This window comes from Anomaloglossus baeobatrachus, chromosome 10 (genome assembly GCF_048569485.1).
Source record: "Anomaloglossus baeobatrachus isolate aAnoBae1 chromosome 10, aAnoBae1.hap1, whole genome shotgun sequence".
Classification (NCBI taxonomy): Eukaryota; Metazoa; Chordata; class Amphibia; order Anura; family Aromobatidae; genus Anomaloglossus; species Anomaloglossus baeobatrachus.
Window position 1 is genome coordinate 29,020,374 of NC_134362.1, and position 14,613 is coordinate 29,034,986.

The window sequence follows — 14,613 nt, forward strand, 5'->3', positions numbered from 1 at the left end:
ACTATGGACTGTGCATTATACTATATGGAGGACTATGGGGGGGCACATTATACCATAAATAGGACTATGGGGGTGCATCATACTACGAGGTAATGTGAGGCCCTTTATACTATTTAGAATGCTATGCCGTGGCCATTATAATATGTGGAGGGCTATGAGAAAGTCATTATACTACATGGAAGGCTATGCAAGGGGCTAATATAATATTTAAAGGGCTATGAGGGAGCCTTTATACTTTATGGAGAGCTATTTGAGGGCCATTATACTATATGAAAGCCATTATACAGTGGAAGGATTGTGTGGGGCCCATCATACTGCATGGAGGGCTGTGTGTGGGCCATTGTACTGTCTGGAAGGCTAGTGGGGGCCATTATACTGTATAAAGGCTCATCATACTGGAGAGCTATGTAGTGGTCACAGCTGGGGATCATACTGTTTTGGGGTCACCATACTCTGCCGGTGTAGTTGAGAGGGGTATAGTAGTGTCATCATGCCGTGTGTTGAGGGTACTGTGGAGTAATTCACTGTGGGGGTATCATACAGTGTTTAAGGGGCACTTTTGTTGGCATCATATTTTATGGCATCAATGCATAGGCGTACCCAGGATCAAAACTGGGGGGTGGGGGGCAAGCCATGGTCGTTCAGGTTGTAAAATATTAGAACGGAATCTCATATACAGTCCCCCCCTTAGGGCTCCCGTCTCATATACAGCACACTTAAGCCAAAAAGTTTGCAAAAAAACAAAATTTGCATCCGACTCAAAAGTTATTGAAGTGTTTGTCTTGTCTTCAGGAGTGTATTACTCCTCTGCCTCCCTGCCTATTTGAGCACTGTGCTCCTTACCTAGAGAATCGGCCACCTCTTGATAGACTGCAGAGGTGGGCAATAACCTAGGAGCAGTAAACTATAAAAGTAATAATCCCTCCATTCTTAAGAATGGTGAGAAACTTTAAAAAGATGTAAATTTCAAAGTTATTGGATTTTACAAGGACTTTTGCAATTTTACCTGTTTAAGAGGGTGAGACAACCCCTTTAAATTTATTGTTCTTTTTTAATATTATTATATTACTATTATTACTATTATGCCTCATTGAGACCTGTTGAACAAAAAAAATTCTCAAATTTCTTAAAAATGCCCTATATTATTAAATTTGCCTAACTAATATGTAACGTAGATTGATATTAAAGATAATAGTTGGTTAAATATAAATATGATTGATGTATAGATTGATAGGTACTAGATAAATAAGAGATAATTGATTGTTATATAGATAGGATATTGAAGAATAGATATTAGATAGCTAGAAAGGTACAAAGAGATAACTGGATACAAAATAATAAATTAATATACAGTCAGGGCCAGAAATATTTGGACAGTGACACAAGTTTTGTTATTTTAGCTGTTTGCAAAAACATGTTCAGAAATACAATTATATATATAATATGGGCTGAAAGTGCACACTCCCAGCTGCAATATGAGAGTTTTCACATCCAAATCGGAGAAAGGGTTTAGGAATCATAGCTCTGTAATGCATAGCCTCCTCTTTTTCAAGGGACCAAAAGTAATTGGACAAGGGACTCTAAGGGCTGCAATTAACTCTGAAGGCGTCTCCCTCGTTAACCTGTAATCAATGAAGTAGTTAAAAGGTCTGGGGTTGATTACAGGTGTGTGGTTTTGCATTTGGAAGCTGTTGCTGTGACCAGACAACATGCGGTCTAAGGAACTCTCAATTGAGGTGAAGCAGAACATCCTGAGGCTGGAAAAAAAAGAAAAAATCCATCAGAGAGATAGCAGACATGCTTGGAGTAGCAAAATCAACAGTCGGGTACATTCTGAGAAAAAAGGAATTGACTGGTGAGCTTGGGAACTCAAAAAGGCCTGGGCGTCCACGGATGACAACAGTGGTGGATGATCGCCACATACTTTCTTTGGTGAAGAAGAACCCGTTTACAACATCAACTGAAGTCCAGAACACTCTCAGTGAAGTAGGTGTATCTGTCTCTAAGTCAACAGTAAAGAGAAGACTCCATGAAAGTAAATACAAAGGGTTCACATCTAGATGCAAACCATTCATCAATTCCAAAAATAGACAGGCCAGAGTTACATTTGCTGAAAAACACCTCATGAAGCCAGCTCAGTTCTGGAAAAGTATTCTATGGACAGATGAGACAAAGATCAACCTGTACCAGAATGATGGGAAGAAAAAAGTTTGGAGAAGAAAGGGAACGGCACATGATCCAAGGCACACCACATCCTCTGTAAAACATGGTGGAGGCAACGTGATGGCATGGGCATGCATGGCTTTCAATGGCACTGGGTCACTTGTGTTTATTGATGACATAACAGCAGACAAGAGTAGCCGGATGAATTCTGAAGTGTACCGGGATATACTTTCAGCCCAGATTCAGCCAAATGCCGCAAAGTTGATCGGACGGTGCTTCATAGTACAGATGGACAATGACCCCAAGCATACAGCCAAAGCTACCCAGGAGTTCATGAGTGCAAAAAAGTGGAACATTCTGCTATGGCCAAGTCAATCACCAGATCTTAACCCAATTGAGCATGCATTTCACTTGCTCAAATCCAGACTTAAGACGGAAAGACCCACAAACAAGCAAGACCTGAAGGTTGCGGCTGTAAAGGCCTGGCAAAGCATTAAGAAGGAGGAAACCCAGCGTTTGGTGATGTCCATGGGTTCCAGACTTAAGGCAGTGATTGCCTCCAAAGGATTCGCAACAAAATATTGAAAATAAAAATATTTTGTTTGGGTTTGGTTTATTTGTCCAATTACTTTTGACCTCCTAAAATGTGGAGTGTTTGTAAAGAAATGTGACAATTCCTACAATTTCTATCAGATATTTTTGTTCAAACCTTCAAATTAAACGTTACAATCTGCACTTGAATTTTGTTGTAGAGATTTCATTTCAAATCCAATGTGGTGGCATGCAGAGCCCAACTCGCCAAAATTGTGTCACTGTCCAAAGATTTCTGGACCTAACTGTATAGACAGATACACACATAGTGTTGTCCATTATTAACTGTAAAGTGTGAATATCAGTGTGATATCGGAGACCATCTGTTATCATCATTCTCTTTCAAGGAAACTTTTTAAGAAAGAAAACCCCTCGTTTTTTAGAAATTCCGTCACCGGTCCGCAGCGCACACAACGCCTTGCCTGGACGCCGCACTTGCTGGGAATCGCTTCACTTAATCTCAGTTATATCTTCAATATTTGCCGGTCACTAATGTTGTATTTAGAGTCAGTGAAAAGGGATAATGGGAGAAGGGCTCGTTGAGGGTAATTTTCTGCTATTAACTCAATTTGTGCTGTAGCAGAGGCGGCGCGGCGTGTGCAGTCACAGCCTCCATCAAAATATATTACCTTCACAAAAGCGCCGCCATTAAGTCCCAGCTAAGCGATAGTTATGCCATTTAGCTGACCAATTGTCCTGTCTGTTGCATCTCTGACCCCGGCTACCATCCCTCCTGGTGTCTCCTGCTGTCTCCTGCCTCAGCCGGCTCCTCGGGGGATTTATTTACAAGTATCAATGTACAGTAGTAGTTCTATATTATATTTAAAGGGGCTGCTCATTATCTTTGGACCTGGTGCGGTGATGCATTACATAGATTATACTGGGAATGGGTAACACTGTGCTTTTGTGGTGCCGCTGAAGGGGAGTCGAACATTTGCTGTCTGGTTCCCTCTCTCATTATGGCTGTGTACAGAATAGTTGTCACAGGTGACAGACAGTCTTGTGGTTTCGGGCCATAGAAGGTCACAGCGATTGGCTACGCAGAATGCTCCATGACTTACCATTGCTCCTGCGGTCAGTATACATGTGTATAGGTAGCTTTCCTGCTGGATTCATCTCTCCCTTTTGGACCCAGCAGGAGCTCGCCTTCCGTCCAGCTGCTGATCATCAGTATTCTCTTGGTGCTTAAGTAACCTTTCCTTCCCTGGACTGGTGCTGGTGATATTTTCAGTTCATTCAAGAATTGGTTGCAAGCAGGTGGCTTGTACTCCTCTGTTGTACCGTTGCTGACAACTTTGCTGAACTTCTACTTGTGTCATCTGTAGTCCATGCATTTTCCCCGTGTGTCCCCCTTGTGTCTTCCCTTTGTGTTTATTGGGGTTGACAAAGAGCTCATCCCACCCGTTTTCTATCTAGGGCTCAGCACTAGGGATACTTAGGGTCAAGTGTGGAAGCTATCTAGGGTGGTGAGGTACTCCAGGGACCAGCAGTAGGATTGGTCAGTGGTCACCATCTTACCTTTCTCTAGATGCAGGGTTTCCCTTCCATTTCACCGTTCGCTTGGCACTTCCCCGTACCTAGCGTGACAACAGGACTGTGACTGCAGAAAATAAAATAAAAAAAAAAAATAAAAATAATAAAAAAAACAAATAAAAAAAGAAAATAAACAAGATATTTTATTAAAGGGTTTGTCTAGTCTTCAGGAGTGTATTACTCCTCTGCCTCCCTGCCTATTTGAGCGCTGTGCTCCTTACCTAGAGAATCGGCCACCTCTTGATAGACTGCAGAGGTGGACAATAACCCAGGAGCAGTAAACTATAAAAGTAATAATCCCTCCATTCTTGAGAATGGTGAGAAACTTTAAAAAGATGTACCGGTAAATTGCAAAGTTATTGGATTTTACAAGGACTTTTGCAATTTCACCTGTTTAAGAGGGTGAGACAACCCCTTTAAATTTATTGTTCATTTTTTAATATTATTATATTACTATTATTACTATAATGCCTCATTGAGACCTGTTGAACAAAAAAATTCTCAAATTTCTTAAAAATGCCCTATATTATTAAATTTGCCTGACTACTATGTAATATCAGATATCTGCATTCAACCATGTGATGAAAATGGCCAAAGGGGATTAAAGCTGAATTAATATGTCTTTAGTATGGTCCTAGATGTTCCTATAATTATATAGGAGAGGCTAGGGTTAGTCAGGCAGGACATACACAGCCATTTATTAATTAGTGGTGACTGTGAACGCATATTGGTAGGGGGTTAACATTGCCTGGATGCCTCCCATCCCCCACACACAGAGAAATCAATAGGCAACAAAAGCAGGAGAATAAGCTCTCCACGGCGCAGCCTTGATCTGAAGTACGGGGCGCGTTCCTCGCTATATCCAAGGACCTTTGTGGGCGCTTTGTGTTGTCGTTCCGCCTGTCATTCAGCCTTGACATTTTTTTGTTCCTCACAATAATTCCATTATCGGTTCCATTCTCTCTGCATCTGATGCACCTGTGCCGAAAGTGAAGGATACGGAACAAAAACATCAAATATGAGACGCGCGATGAAGAATTTCTATGAGTAATAGAAAACATGCAACTTTTATAGACAGCGAATATGATAATGAAGGCTCGGGTCACATCCAGCTCGTCTTGTAGCTCCAGCACCCTCCGCGGAGAAGGCTACTCGAAATGTGTAGAAAAGTTTCACAGTAGATACATATCAGATAGACGAAAAGATACATAGTAGAGTTGGTACAAATCGATTCATACACCATGAAAGTTTTCTGTGTCCTCAGGACGGGAGAAGGAGAACTGCCTCTTACCTTTTGGCATCCGCGACTTTTCTTTTTGTTTGGCCAACCCGGCACGATGGCACAACTCAACAATGGTGTCATGCCAAGCCGGATAATTGTCTCACTAGGTACGGGGAAGTACAAAGCGAAAGGGAAGGGAAACCCTGTGTCTAGGAATGGGAAGATGGTGAGCCCTGATCAAACCTACCGCTGGTCCCTAACCGCCCTAGATAGATTCCACACCTATGCGCCAAGCCAGATACCTGACCCTATGTATCCCTAGTGCTGGACCCTAAATAGGGAATGGATGGGATGACCTCTTCGTCAACCTCACTAAACACTATAGAAGACACAAGGAGGACACACATGGAGAAATACATGAACTACTTATCTACAGATGACACAGGTAGACGTTCACAAAGTTTGCAGAAACGATACCACAGAGGAGTACAAGCCACCTGCTTGCAACCAAGGCTTGAATGAACTGAAAAATATTACCAGCCCCAGTCCAGGGAAGATGGGCGTATTTAAGCACCAAGATAATGCTGATGAACTGCAGCTGGGTGGAAGGCGAGCTCCTGCTGCGTCCAAAGTGGGGAGAGATGAATGCAGCAGCTATGCTACCTATACCAATGAATACTGACAGCAGGAATGATAGAAAGTCAGGGAGCATTCTGCTCAGCCAGACACTGTGACCTTCTATGGCCAGAAACCGAATGACTGTCACCTGTGACAATAATCAAAAGAAGAACTGCGAGTGCCAACAAGTAAAAGGCGGTATTCCCTCTCCTGTCCATTAGCCAAAGATCTCTGCTGCGTCCCATGGACTTTGCACCAATTCTGATAAGGGAAGAGTGCTACATTACCTATGTGTCAAGGAGGCTATTGGGCCACCAAGTTACTACGACATGGGTGAGTGAAAACTTTGCACATCTTTGATTTACTGCTGATTATCTAGATATGGCCAAAGTGGTAAGTAAAGTTGATAATGATGTTTTATCCTTTTTTTACAGGCTTTTTTATTTTGTGGAAATAGTAGGATATGCAAAAGTGCAGCCAAATGGATTGTCCCCTTCTCAATGACCATCTGTAACTTGTAGGCATATAGTAGACTTTCATTAACCAGGGGACAATTGTATCATTGAACATGAGTGATCAACCAAGACCAACCGTGATCAGATCACCAGTCATGGCTACCAAGAATGTTCACCGGCCATGAAGACCATCACAACCCATGATCACATCAAGCATCCATCACCATTGCCACTCATGTCACCCATCACAGAGTATTTGTGATTTTTGATGGTTATGTGTTAATTAATGAGTGCCCATCATGGATAGTAAAGGCGTTCAGGGATGATAAACATGGGTGGTGAAGTTAGCATGGGTTGCGGTGGTGTTTATAGGTGGCATGGAGATCATGGTAGATATCTGATCATGTGTGGTAATGCTGCTCATAAATGTTAAAAATGGGGGGCGGTGTGAGTATGGATGGTGATCATGAATGGTGAACCTGTTTAGTGATGGTAATTTTTGGATACTTATGGTGGTAATGGTTGGAGATGGCGTTCATGCACATTTTTAGTAAACATTGGCGGAGAGCTGATGTGAATATGGGTGATCATGGTTGCTAATCATGGATGGTGATAAGACCATGTATTGTGAACACGAATGGTGTTAATGGATGATGAATGAGTAGTTAGCCCCATCATTTGCATTGTATTAACAGATTTTGCTGTTTTTTTGTTTTGTTTTTTCATTAAATAATGTAAGGACGTGTTCACCACCTTTTTTTGCACTCAGAGGTCCCATTTCCTACCTTGGGATTCGGCAGCTGTTGAAAAAACGACATAGACCGCACATCCAAAAATTATTCATTGATCTAGTGCCGCTAGGCAAAAATGTATAAAACAGAACATGAGGTTCTTAGTTTAACATTATGATCAGACTGTATGAAGCCACTGCCACGTCACAGCGAAACTCTCAGTGGGTCCTCATGCGGCAACCACCGCCGCAACAACAGTGTACCAGCAGGACAGACGACCTGGTGCCCAACAGGACCCATGCTGCAAGGCTGAGCTCCCATGATTTTAGGCCACATTGGCCCACAGACAGAAAACCACCTTAACAATGGCTGCCACACAGCACCAACACTTGGTGAAAAGAGCTGGACACTCACCTTCCACAATCTCTCACACTGAACAGAGAGCAAAAATAGATGGAACCCCGTCTCCTGCTCATTAAAAATGCCTGTGCCAATGGGAGTAGAGCTGGTCCATGTAAAAGAAAAACAGAGAGGGACAGACTGCAAAAGGGGTTCCATCTCTTTTTGCTTTCACCAAGTGTTGGTGCTATGTGGTGGCCCTTGTTGCTGTGGCTTGGTACCTGTGGGACAGTGTGGCCTGGAGTCATGGAGACTGAACCTTGTAGCATGGGTCCTGTGAGGCACTGGGTCACCTGTCCTGCTGGTGCACTGTCGCTGCAGTTGTGGTTGGCGCATGACGTGGCGCATGACGCTGCTCCTTTAAGGCTATTAAGTTAGGGACCCACTCAGAGGTGACATAGTAGTGGCTTCATACAGTCTGATCAGAATGTTAAACTAAAGGCCGCTTTACACGCTGCGACATCGCTAATGCGAACTCGTTGGGGTCACGGAATTGGTGACGCACATCCGGCCGCATTAGCGATGCCGTTGCGTGTGACACCGATGAGCGATTTTGCAATGTTGCTAGAACGTGCAAAATCGCTCATCGGTGACATGGGGGTCCATTCTCAAATATCGTTACTGCAGCAGTAACAAAGTTGTTCCTCGTTCCTGCGGCAGCACACATCGCTCCGTGTGACACCGCAGGAGCGAGGAACCTCTCCTTACCTGCCTCCCGGGCACAATGCGGAAGGAAGGAGGTGGGCTGGATGTTACGTCCCGCTCAGCTCCGCCCCTCCGCTGCTATTAGACGGCCGCTCAGTGACGTCGCTGTGACGCCGCACGGACCGCCCCCTTAGAAAGGAGGCGGTTCGCCGGTCACAGCGACGTCGCTAGGAAGGTAAGTATGTGTGACGGGTCTAGGCGATGTTGTGCGCCACGGGCAGCGATTTGCCCGTGTCGCGCAACAAATGGGGGCGGGTACCCACACTAGCGATATCGGGACCGATATCGCAGTGTGTAAAGCCCGCTTAAGACCCTCATGTTCTCTTTTATAATTTTTTGCCTAGCGGTATTGGATCAATGGATAATTTTACAATGTGTGAATTAGAACCTCTGAGTACAAAAAAAAATAAAAAATCCTTACATTATTTAAAAACAAAAACAGCAAAACTTGTTAATACAGTGCAAATGATGGGGTTAATACAGTCTGATCCGAACGTTAAATAGGTGTTTCACTACTCCGCGGTAATGGCCACATCTCTGAAAAACTAATAGTGAAGGTTTTTTCTAAATACCTTTTTCAGCCAATTCTGCCTCTGAGCGGTGCTATTGTGGTCCGTTCATCCCCATGAAGTGACCCCCTGGGCTCCGTGACCTCTGAGATGCGGTGATGTCACATTAACTTCCAGTTGACCCGACATCACCGTCGCCGGTCCCAATCTCCGTGAGTGACTGAGCTGTTGGTGGCGTTTCACCGCTCGTCACAGCCCAGCATCGCTCCTGCTTGAGGAAGTAAGCAGGAAGATGCTGAGCTGTCATAAGTGGTAAAACCAGCCCACAGCCCAGTCACTCAGGAAGACTGGGGACGCCTCGGTAATGTCGGGTCAACTGGAAGTTGACATGATATAACCGAATCTCAGAGGTCATATAGACTGGGGGTCTCTGCATGGGGATGAGCGGACCGCAATAGCGCCGCTCACAGGCAAAATTAGCTGAACAAGGTATTTAGAAAAAGCCTTCCCTATCAGTTTTACAGGGATGTGGTCACTATTGAAGAGTAGAGAACCCCTTTAAACTAAGAACCTCATGTTCAGTTGCATAATTTTTGCCTAGCAGCACCAGATCATTATCTGATTTTTGCATGTGCGGTCCATGCCTTTTTCTACAGATCTGGCATTTCCTACTGATCATCAAGTCTAATTGGGCCACATACACACGTGGTCAAAATTGTTGGCACCCCTCGTAAAATGATAGAAAAACCCACAATGGTCACAGAAAGACTCTGACAAAAGTAATAATGAATAAAAAGCTATGAAATGAACAAATGAAAGTCAGACATTGCTGCTTTTCTGCTTCCACAGAATTAAAAAAAACAACTCCTGAAATAGGCCTGGACAGAAATGATGGTACCCCTGAAAATAATGTAACAAAAAGGACATGTTCAATCAAAGTGTGTCCACTAATTAACATCACAGGTGTCTACAATCTTGTAATCAGTCAGTGGGCTTGTATATAGGGCTACAGATACTCACTATGCTGTTTGGTGACATGGTGTGTACCACACTCAACATGGACCAGAGGAAGAAAAGGAAAGAGTTGTCTCAGGAGATTAGAAAGAAAATTATAGACAAGCATGTTAAAAGGTAAAGGTTATAAGACCATCTCCAAGCAGCTTGATTTTCCTGTGACTACAGTTGCACATATTATTCAGAAATCTAAGATCCATGGGACTGTAGCCAACCTCCCTGGACGTGGCAGCAGGAGGAAAATTGATGCCAAATCAAAGAGGCGGATAATACAAATGGTAACAAAAGAGCCCAGAAAAACGTCTAAAGAGATTAAAGGGGAACTTCAAGCTCAAGGAACATCAGTATGAGATCGCACCATCAGTCATTGTTTGAGCCAAAGTGGACTTCATGGGAGACAACCAAGGAGGACACCATTGTTGAAAAAAAATCATAAAAAAAGCCAGACTGGAATCGCCAAACTACATGTTGATAAGCCACAAAGCTTCTGGGAAAAAGTCCTATGGACAGATGAGAGAAAAATGGAACTTTTTGGCAGGGCACATCAGCTCACAGACGGAAAAATGAAGCAAATCAAGAAAATAACACTGTACCTACTGTGAAACATGGAGGAGGCTCTGTTATGTTCTGGGGCTGCTTTGCTGCATCTGGCACGGGGTTTTTGAATCTGTAAAGGGTACAATGAATTCTCAAGACTATTAAGAGATTCTAGAGAGAAATGTGCTGCCCAGTGTCAGAAAGCTTGGTCTGAATCGCAGGTCATGGGTCTTGCAACAGGATAAGGACCCAAAACACAGCTAAAAACACCCATGAGCTCCGATTTTGCTGTAAATAAACAGCAAAGTTGCAGACAAGTGACCTGCCAAGTGAGACTTTCATTCAAGTCTAGTTGGTTGCGTGTGACCAGCGACAGAAAATTCAACACATTTGGAAACATTTTCATGTTACAATGTGTCACTGCGATTTCAAGGTCACTGTATAGCCCTAGACTAATGTGGAAGAGTTTTGTAATATATGACCATATGTAATAGACCATCCATCTAGTCCTGTCCTCTCCAGAAAAAAGGAATTTTTCTGCCAATTTTAATATAATCTTCCCCATTAAAAGAAAGATATCAAGAAAAGACAAATATTATTCTATTTTCTTAACAAAAAGATAAATATAGCATTTTATTAACACTTTTTGCACCAACAAAAGTGACACTGTCCAACTTTATCATTAACACAGCGAAAGCCTCGGTCACATTTCACATCACTTTTAGGCACAAAGCAAACAAAAAAAAATACGTTTCTTTTTTATTTTATTTTTTTTTTTTTAAAATATTTCAAGGCCTTGAATATTTTTGCATTTTTTTTTAAATTTATTTTTGCCCTTGGAATAGTTCAAGGTCGATATTGCAGTAGCAGGGCCTCCAATCACAAACACGGTACAACGGACGGAATAAAAAGGGCTCACACTAACACACATAGAAGCGTTGTCAGATGTTTGTGGAGATAAGCGGCGTCGTGATGAAGCGGCTCACGTGGCGATGATGGATGCGTTACCGTTTGGTCTCAAGCACCAGCTCTATGCAATTCTAAATAGTTGGTTTAACGTAATGTTAACCCTGCAAGTGATGGCGGAAGTTATTGCTTGGTGTCGATTAAAAATGTAAATAAATTGCTATGAAAACTCTATTGTAAATATTTGGTAATTGCAATAAAAATATTTGTCTTACTATACGTTGCATGGTGGGGGCATATAATAATGTGAATGGGTGGCCATAATCATGTCAGTGGGTGGCCATAATCAAGTCAGTGGGTGGCCATAATCAAGTCAGTGGGTGGCCATAATAAGGTCAGTGGGTGGCCATAATCAGGTCAGTGGGTGGCCATAATCAGGTCAGTGGGTGGCCATAATCACGTCAATGGGTGGCCATAATCACGTCAGTGGGAGGCAATAATCACGTCAGTGGGAGGCAATAATCACGTCAGTGGGTGGCCATAATCACGTCAGTGGGTGGCCATAATCCCGCCAGTGGGTGGCCATAATCCCGCCAGTGGGTGGCCATAATCAGGTCAGTGGGTGGCCATAATCAGGTCAGTGGATGGCGATAATCAGGTCAGTGGGTGGCCATAATCACGTCAATGGGTGGCCATAATCACGTCAATGGGTGGCCATAATCCCGTTATTGGGTGGCCATAATCACGTCATTGGGTGGCCATAATCACATCAGTGGTTGGCCATAATCACATCAGTGGTTGGCCATAATCACGCCAGTGGTTGGCCATAATCCCGTCAGTGGGTGGCCACAATCCAGTCAGTGGGTGGCCACAATCCCGTCAGTGGGTGGCCACAATCCCGTCAGTGGGTGGCCACAATCCCGTCAGTGGGTGGCCACAATCCCGTCAGTGGGTGGCCACAATCACGTCAGTGGGTGGCCACAATCCCGTCAGTGGGTGGCCACAATCCCGTCAGTGGGTGGCCACAATCACGTCAGTGGGTGGCCATAATCATGTCAGCGGGTGGCCATGGTCCTCTTTCTTTCTGCAAACTCTTCTTTGCAAGTGTACAATGTCGCAGCAGCGCCACCACTGTTGAAATGAAGCATTACATGGTGAATCCTGAAATCAATCAGCTGTCTGTGCAATACACCAATGTTCTGGATCCTCCAGAGAGAAAGTAAGGACGGTTTCACACATCCAATGTTCATAGACTGAGTATGGACCGCCATGTCCAGACCGGCTGAGGGTCTCATAATCCAAACCCATCAGCTTCATAGACATACATGAGCCTGCTGAGTTCAGATCAGGAGATCTGTGGCCGATCCAGACATCGAGGTTTGTACTCTTGTACTCGGACGGGAATGTTGGACTTGTTAAACCCACCTAGGTGTGAAATGCTTTTAGTAGTTGCTCTTTTCCTTAGATAAGGGGAATCAGTCAGCAGGTTTTCTTTTTTTTTGTTGCTATGTAATCTGAGAGCATGATGATGTAGGAGCAGAGACCCTGATTCCAATAATGTGTCACTTACTAGGCTGTGTGCTGTTGTGTGTCAATGCAATCAGTGTTTTATCAGCAGGAGATTATCATTTCAGTACTAGGAGGCATGAGACACCTAGTAGTTGCTCTTTCCCTTGGATAAAGGGAATTAGCCAGCAGGTTTATTTTTTGATATGTAGTCTGAAAGCATGACGATGTAGAGGAAGAGACCCTGATTCCAATAATGTGTCACTTACTAGGCTGTGTGCTGTTGTGTGTCAATACAATCGGTGTTTTATCATCAGAAAATTATCACTTCACGACTAGAAGGCATGCAACGCCTAGTAGTTACTCTTTCCCTTGGATAAAGGGAATCAGTCAGCAGTTTTTTTTGCTATCTAATCTGAGAGCATGATGATTTAGGGAAAGAGACTCTGATTCCAATAAAGTGTCACTTACTAGGCTGTGTGCTGCTGTGTCAATACAATCAGTGTTTTATCAGCAGGAGATTATCATTTCAGTACTAGGAGGCATGAGACACCTAGTAGTTGCTCTTTCCCTTAGATAAAGGGAATCAGCCAGCAGGTTTATTTTTTGCTATGTAGGCTGAAAGCATGAGGATGTAGGGGAAGAGATCCTGATTCCAATAATGTGTCACTTTCTAGGCTGTGTGCTGTTGTGTGTCAATAAAATCAGTGTTTTATCATCAGACAATTATCACTTCATGACAAGGAGGCATGCAACGCCTAGTAGTTGCTCTTTCTCTTGGATAAAGGGAATTAGTCAGCAGTTTTTTTTGCTATGTAATCTGAGAGCATGATGATTTTTAGGGAAAAAGACTGATTCCAATAATGTGTCACTTCTAGGCTGTGTGCTGCTGTGTCAATACAATCAGTGTTTTATCAGCAGGAGATTATCACTACAGGACTAGGAGGCATGAGACACATAGTAGTTGTTGATCTTTCCCTTAGATAAAGGGAATCAGTCAGCAGTTTTGGTTTTTTGTTTTTTTTTGCTATGTAATCTAAGAGTATGATGATGTAGGGGCAGAGACTCAGATTCCAATAATGTGTCACTTACTAGGCTGTGTGTCAGGGTTTTACCAGCAGGAGATTATCACTACAGGACTAGGTGTCTGGTGCTTCCTAGTCCTCCTGCTCTGTGTAACTCCGCCCCCACCACTGATTGGCCGCTGTCAGTGTACAGTGGGCACAGAAAGCTGCCAATCAGTGGTGTGGATGGAGTTATACAAAGCTCAGTATTCTGAGAACTGCTAAATCCACAGCAGAGAAAACTGTGATTGTATCAGAATTACAGCATGCAGACCAGCAAGTGACACAAAGTCTCAGTCCATTTCTTCATGCTGCTCTCAGATAACATAGCAAAAATCTGCTGACAGATTCCCTATAACTGATATAGATTGTAAGTGAAAAAACACCCATTGGTGAAGTCCAAAGCAAAAAATTTCTATGGCTGCGTTCACATGTTGCAGCTGTAGTTGGGAGTCAACAAAACCATGCACCAGTCACCTCAATTTTCTAAAATTGCAACAAAAATCTGCATCTCGGCTTTAATTTTGGGAACTCCAGAGTTTGAGAAGAAACTCCGGACCCTTAAAAATATTTTGGCTTGTACCGGTATCTTGGTGATCGGCTGCAGTGCTGCCCTAAGGAAACATAGAACAACACGAGTGGTTCAAGATAAAACCACTA